Source organism: Cornus florida, unplaced genomic scaffold, assembly GCF_030987335.1.
Source record: "Cornus florida cultivar Cherokee Brave unplaced genomic scaffold, ASM3098733v1 CherokeeBrave_3.0.0_Hap2_Chr11, whole genome shotgun sequence".
NCBI classification, from domain to species: Eukaryota; Viridiplantae; Streptophyta; class Magnoliopsida; order Cornales; family Cornaceae; genus Cornus; species Cornus florida.
Window position 1 is genome coordinate 18,996,022 of NW_026775581.1, and position 8,200 is coordinate 19,004,221.

An 8,200-nucleotide genomic window follows, 5' to 3' on the forward strand; every position below is an offset into this window, starting at 1 on the left:
ATTGATACTTTAGGGGTGCTTTCCACACATGAAGGGTGTGATACGTACTGTAAGCATACTATATGAGTGTTTTCTGCACTTTACCCATTATTAATATCTAAGTTCGAGTTGAAACATGAGTGTGTATTGCAATATATAAAAAAAAAGGGAGGGGGTTAAGTGCATAAAACCCCCCTATAATATAGGTTATGTGCATAATGAGTCTTTCCTTTTTCAAAAGGTGCATTTCAGTCCATAATATTATAAAAAAATAAAAATAAAAAAAATAAAAAAGTTGCAAATAAGCCCATCTAATCACTTTTTGGCAAAAAGTAAATCTGAAAACCTAATTTTGCCCTTTTTCTTCCTATTTTTCCCCTCTCGCATAGCAAAATCCCCCAAACTTTACTGTTCTGGTCATGTGATCAACCAAAATTTTCAAAAAGACAATATTGCCCTTTATGACAATTAGGGCATACCCATATCTAATGGGTTAACCTGTCACGACCCAAAAATTCTAATAAAATCCTCAATTTATTCAAATCCAAATACATCAAAATACACCCAGGATCTCAAAAGAAAAAAAAAAATGCTCTCTTTTATACAAAGATCAATTTCCTCAATATACACAAAAATTCTCCAAATAAATAAAATAAATCCTGCAACGCTGACTCTTCCACCTAAGCCCGAATCTAGCAATCCCCATTCATCTTCGGCACCTGAAACTGGAGGATGGTGAGACGGAAAGTCCCAGTAGGAAAAACCATAACAAGAATTTCATAGACGTTTAATAAAACAGCTTCACAAAATATACATATTCATGTGAGTATATAAACAAAATACATATGCATTTATTTAAAACATTTAATAAAAACCATTAAAGCAAAAACAACTCCAAGCCATTCAAGGTATAGAGAACCCTGCATTGAAAAAAATTTCCTCACTGGATCATCAAAGCCTCAAACTCCCGGGCTCATTTGCAACCTTTCGGCTCTCTCTCTCTCTCTCTTTCTGTGCTATCGGCAGTGTGTGTGTGTCTTTTATTTTTTTGTTGCTTCCTTCTCTTAATACACTCACCCAGAGCACAACACTCCTTTATATAAATGCTTCCACCGACACCCAACTACTCACCACACAATTTGATATCAATCCACACCATAAACACAAAGCCACGTGGAAAGCTAAAGCCTAAAGAAATTTGGTAAGAAAATCTCCGAGTGGGCCCCGCTAGCATGATCACCCATTTCCATTTTCTTTCCTTTTTTTCGGTTAACCACCTGCTCACTTCTTATCACCATCAGACAATATATATATATATTATATATATACAATGTAAAAAATGAAACCAATCTACTCCTTAAATATCATAAGTGGGACCCGCCAATTAATATTTCCATTTCCTTTTTCTTTTCTCTTTTTCTTTTCTTTTCCCATCAATTTTGTCCAACCCTTCCATTAAATTCGCACGTGCTCCATCAGATACAACAAATACATATATAAAATATGTAACAAAATTATAAACTAAAGTCTCCAATTTAAAACAAAATAATCAATTTTTGATAACTAAAATTCAACTCTTATAAATATAATTTAAATTCTTAAAAATCCAAGTTGTCACATTCTCCACCACTTAAAAAGAATTCCGTGCCCAAAATTCAGATCCAATAGTCTTCATATACCCAAAAACAACAATAACCACAAAACAAAATTCATAAATCCTTACCCCATGCGATGTGAGATACCGTGATATGTAGGACGTTGTGGTAGCTGCCAGTGCTAGTCACCCGCCCACTAAAAAAAATAATAATAACAACAAACCCAGGCTACCTGCCCAATCACACTAACCAACCATCCCAGTAGTTGCCAGTGAACGTCATCCGCCCACACACCCCAGGCTACGAGTGGTAGCTAACTAGTACAACATACTCGCCTACTCACACCCATCTACATCATCTACACTCACACTACCGGCTGGGTACAAGCTCTAATACCATTTTGTTACGACCCGAAAATTTTAAGAAAATCCTCGATTTACAAATCCAAATACATCAAAATACACCCAGGATCTTAAAAAAAAAAAAAAAAAAAAAAAAGAAAAAAATTCTCTCTTTTATACAAAGATCAATTTCCTCAATATACACAAAAATTCTCCAAATAAATAAAATAAATCCTGCAATGCCGATTCTTCCACCTAAGCCCAAATCTAGCAATTCCCGTTCATCTTCGGCACCTGAAACTGAAGGGTGGTGAGACGGAAAGTCCAAGTAAGAAAAACCATAACAAGAATTTCATAGAGGTTTAATAAAACAGCTTCACAAAATATACATATTCATGTGAGTATATAAACAAAATACATATGCATTTATTTAAAACATTAAATAAAAACCATTGAAGCAAAAACAACTCCAAGCCATTCAAGGTATAGAGAACCCTACACTGAAAAAAAAAATTCCTCACTGGATCATCAAAGCCTTAAACTCCCGGGCTCATCTGCAACCTCTTGATTCTCTCTCTGTCTCTCTCTCTCTCTCTTTGTGCATCGGCAGTATGTGTATGTCTTTTATTTTTGTGTTGCTTCCTTCTCTTAATACACTTACCTAGTGCACGACACTCCTTTATATAAATGCTTCCACTGACACCCAACTGCTTACCACACAATCTGATATCAATCCACACCATGAACACAAAGCCATGTGGAAAGCTAAAGCCTAAAGAAATTTGGTAAGAAAATCTCCTAATGGGCCTCGCTAGCATGATCACCCATTTCCACTTTCTTTCCTCTTTTTTGGCTGAACCTGCTCACTTCTTATCACCATCAGACAATGTATATATATATATATATATATATATATATATATATATATATATTATATATACAATGTAAAAAAAGAAACAATCTGCTCCTTAAATATCATAAGTGGGACCCACCAATTAACATTTCAATTTCCTTTTTCTTTTCTCTTTTTCTTTTCTTTTCCCATCAATTTCGTCCAACCCTTCCATTAAATTTGCACCTGCTCCATCAGATACAACAAATACATATGTAAAATATATAACAAAATTATGAACTAAAGTATCCAATTTAAAACTAAATAGTCAATTTTTGACAAATAAAAATCAACTCTTATAAATATAATTTAAATTCTTAAAAATCCGGGTTGTCACATAACCCATTTTTATTTGGTATTCCTCCACTCACCTTTGTTCCATTTGGGAACCCTAAAATCTCTCTATCTGCAATTTTGCAACTACCATTCCAACAAAATAAAAAACCTAATTTCAATACAAAAAATCAAGAATCTAATCCGATAATTTTGTGTAAGATAGATAAAGTCAAAACCCTTAATTCTCTACTCCAATACAAATTTCATGAAAGAAAAAAAAAATCAAATTTGACATCTAAAAAAACCAATGGATGAATCACAGTTGAAGATCAAAGAAAAAAAAAAGGTCGGATCTAAGTGTCGTCATCATCTTTGGCATATGCATCGTTCTTGTTCACTTTGTGTTGAATGATTTGTGGTTATTTTTAAATAGATTTTCCACCTCTTTGTTCATTTTCTTCTTCTTTAATTCCTATCATTGCCGGAGTTGGAGGTGGACCATGGAGAGGGAAAAAGAGAGAGGAAAGCGGATTGGAGAGATCAACGTGAATGGTGGAAGTGGTTTGGGGGAGAAGAATCTTTGAAGAGAGGGTGATGCACCAATGGTGGCTACCATGGATGAATATTGGGGTGATTAGTGATGGTGGTGGCCATGGTTGAATAATGGAGTGGTTAGGGAGAGATGATAAAAGATTTAGGGTGTTTAGTGTTTGGCACAAAGACTTAGTTTGGTGATTTGGCAAGTAACAGTACTATTTTGTGATTTTAAAAAGTTGTGTTGTCCATTTTTTTATTAGTCTGGAGATTGCAGGGCCATGTTAGGATCTCAAACTTAAAACATATCAAAATAACGTGGGTTAAATACGGGTAGAATAATCATTTTACATGGCCTATATTTATACTTATTCATTTATTCTACTGACATGAGGGTATTATTGTCATTTTAAGTCTCGAGGGGCTATTTGTACCAAATCAATAGTATAGGAAGGTTTTAAACTACACAGGGACTTTACTACACTCTATCGATAGTAGAGGGGTTTTTTTGCACTTGACCAAAAAAAAAAAATGTGAAAAGCAATATTCGCACTTCACTTTTCTACGATTGCACTCCAATCTTAAATGAAATGACATTTCAACCTTAACTTCATAAATTAATATTTATTTTTTAAAAATACTATAACTATCCTTTCATTTATATGATAAGTGCTTAAATGTTGCACATTTCAGCACCTAAATTAGGGTATTTTAGTCCTTGCATCTATCTTATTTTCATGTTTTAGTTCTAATTTATGTTTTTTATCAATTTCAGGTCAATAAGGTTCAAACGGACTAATTTTGGTTCACTAAAGCCTTTTTGGAGTCAAGTAAAGACATTCGGAAAAAGTTCAGAAAATGACAAAAAGGCGTCGCAGCCTATTGGTCGTATAGTGTGTTTATTCTTCAAAAACGGTCAATTTTACCTTTCTCAGGCCTTTGATGATGTTCCTAAAGATAAAGAAGCAAACCAATTAGCCCGGGGCCAAAATGGAGCTACATAAGGAGTAAAAGGAAATTCCAACTCTGGGGGATCGATCCCCCACTATTCACAGAACTAAAAATGCCCTTGGGGGATCGATCCCCCAGCACCTGGTAGCATTGTGGGATTGATTTTTAATTGGTTACGGGATTTTCTTGTTTTGGGCTTATTTTGTAACTTATTGGTCTCCAATAAGGTTTATTTAAGGGAACCAATACCCATTAGTTTGGAGTAGTTATTTTTATATTTTTTATTAGGTTTTATTTTTTTGTATCATGATATTACGCTCTCTCTGGAAAACATGCAGAAAGGGAGAAAAAGCAAGAACAGGATAGGGTTTTGAGGAGAAGCTCAGAGATGATGAAGCAGATGATGGAACTTGTTGACACCTTGAGTTTATTAATCATGAGCGACTAATTCTTCAACTTAGGGTTAGATAAACCCTAAGCATGTAACCTAAACTTTCTCTCTTTGCATACTTTTTGGGGATTTATTTATGTAATTGATGTATAGGCTTGAATAACATGATTTAATTCTTTTAATTGTTTATTTGTATTAATCTCATGTTGTCTTATGTGTTATTGATGAATAAACAAGCTTTACACTTGAATTCCTTGTAAATTGATTCTTGTGATGTCTATGCATGTGGCTAATTAGTTGTATTTGTATTCCAATTTGATGGATATTGCTTTTACTAGATGGATGGTACTACACAATTAGGTTAATTCGTTTTCTAATTAGTTTAATTTCATGCTTAGTTAGTTCAATTTAAATTTAATTAGTTTAATTACACTTAATTCCTAAGTAAGTAGACCATCCATGCCTGTGTTTGAATTCCATGCTTATTGTCACAAAGACATTATCTTTTAGATTAATATAGGCTAGAATTGAAACTTGAATTGATGGACCATTATTTGGATTGGTGAATTGCACTACACTTAGTTTATCTGTCATTAGGTAGGCAATTCAAGCTTGAAATTGATGCGTCATACTTTTCTTTGCAAGTATTAGCTACATTAGAATTACATTTAATTATTTCCCTAATTAGTTAAAAGTGCGTGAGTTAGGGAATGTGCTTAGTGGTGAATCCTATACTCTAAGTCTCAAACCAATCTCTTAAATTCTATTTCTTTATTGCAATCATTTAGTTTAAATTTAGTTTCATCACAAACAAAATCCTTTTTAGCAATCACATAAGCACTAAAGTAGAATTCAACTCCGAAAACCAATAATTGTTTAAATCTCTTGGGACGATCCCTACTCGCTTCGTACTCCATAGTATAAGTGTTTAGTGGTTTAATAAATTATAAAATATGATGCCCACTTGACATTATTTCTAAACCTAAAGTGATATACATTATTTTGTGCACACGCTTGGTCGCATCATAGTTTTGGCACCATTGCCGAGGATCTAACGGTTTTAAAGAATTGAATTAGATATTAGTTCTTTGTTAATTGTCTACTTTAAAGTCATTTTAATTTTTATTTTCTCAATTGATTTGTCAATTAGGTACTTGAAACAAAGTGGAGCAAACGCTGGACTTAGAAGCAATTAAAAAAAAAAAATTGAAGTTGCTTAAGGACCATTTATAAGTTTCTCTTTAATTTTTGTGCTTAATTTGTTTATTGTCTTGCATGCTTTGGACAACCCAAGTGGAGGCTTAAATTGAATTGTTTTATTTTTAAGTCCAAGCATACCTTCTTGTAGAAGGCATCGGCTCGTGTGGAGGCATTTATTATTTTTATATTATTGAGGAGTTTGGGAACATCGTATGTGGAGGTTGAAAAATTGAAGTGTTGATGTGTTGACTTATTCTAGTGCATGCATGGTCGTAGATCACTTAATCGTCCTCTTGCTCCTGTAAATCAAAATCTCGAAGTTTTCCTTCAGCGTTTAAGAGGTAGGACTAGGGATAGTCATCCTAATCTTCCAACTTTTGATCTTTCATCACTTTTAATGGAAGACCCAATAGATCCAATTGTAGATCCCATTGAAGATCTTGGTCATGTGGATCATAATGGTGTGCACCACCCACCACAAGTTCATATTGTGGATCCTCAAAGTGTGTATCCACCCTTGGGAATGCCATGACCAATCAATCCTGTTGTGCAACAACCTAATCTAGGGATGCCAAGTCCAAATGTTGTTCCCCCAGTTAGTGAGCAATAACAACAATATGTTTAAATGGCATACCCTCAACAAGGTCAAATGGCATATCCTCAACAAGGTCAAATGGCATATCATCAGCAAGGTCAAATGTCATATCCTCCTCTCAATCCTCTCAATCCTCCAATGGTCCTTAAGGATCGTTACACTCCAAATCAATATAATGCACCCACTTGCATTCAATTGCCAAATTTTCGTGCTCATCATTATGAGATTAAGGCTTCCACCATTAACATATGCCCCCTTTTCTATGGGTTGAGCAATGAAGAGCCTTATAAACATTTAGATGAGTTCTTAGAAGTTTGTTCCACCATAAAAATCACGGATGTTCCGGAAGAAGTCCTAAAAATGAAGCTTTTCCCTTTCACTCTTCGGGATAAAGCTATTTATTGGTTCAACAACCTGCGGTCAAATACAATCACCTCTTGGGCACAATTGCAACAAGAGTTCCTAAAAAAATACTATCCCGCGAGTCGAACTGATTCAATGAGAACTTCCATTTGTGAATTTAAACAAGAAAAAGGAGAACCCCTTCATGAAGCATGGAAATGTTTGAATGACTTGCTACGGAAGTGTCCACATCATGACATTCCTAAGTGGCAATTGGTTCAATGTTTCTTTTCAAGTTTATCCGATGTTAATAAGGGCATTGTTGATGCTTCCTGTGGTGGAAGCTACATAGAAAGAAATGAAGATGAAATTTGGCATCTCTTTGAAAAAATGAGTGAAAACTCAATGCATAGATCTTCATCTTCTAGGGGTGGTCACCAAGCAAATATGAGAGGAAAAAAAGCTCTAAATCAAATAGACTCTTCCATGGAAATTGCTGTCGAGGTCAAAAATCTTACTCAAAGGTTTGATACATTCCTTTTGAATCAAGGACCGACAATTCAATCTTATCCTCATTAGTCCGGTGAAATGCGGATGACTTGTTCTAGTTACACTCATCATACTTCAAATTGCCCTCTTGGACAAATCATACCGAGTGAGTCTCAAGAACAAGCAAATGCAGCTTTTATTCATCAAGCGAACAACCCTCATTCCAATACTTACAATCCGGGGTGGAAAAATCATCAAAACTTTGCATGGAGAAATCAAGGAGACAGTGCAAACGCTCCTCAAACTCAAGGTTACCAAGCAAAGTATATTTCCCCACATCTCCAAAATCAAAAACAGAATTCTTAACGTTATCGTCCTTCATTCTATCATCATAATGTGAATCAATATTCTCATCCTCAAGCATTAAATTCTCAATACTCTCATCCTCAAGCATTAAATTCTCAATCTTACTCTAATCCAAATCAAGCTCCTCCTAAGAGTCCCATTTTTGAGGACAAGGTCTTGCAAGCGTTAGGTGACCTTTGAAAAGATAATCAATTGTTTCATTCTCACTCTCAATCAATTGCAAAACTTGAAGCTCAAATTGGGCAATTA

General features: G+C 34.6%; 1 non-coding gene across 1 annotated transcript; it reads right to left on the reverse strand.

The window, feature by feature from the left end:
- Positions 1 to 7,249: 7,249 nt before the first annotated feature.
- LOC132287405 (small nucleolar RNA R71) lies at positions 7,250 to 7,356 on the reverse strand. Its single transcript, XR_009473013.1, has one exon. It is a non-coding gene; the product is annotated as a small nucleolar RNA R71 (small nucleolar RNA).
- Positions 7,357 to 8,200: the final 844 nt, after the last annotated feature.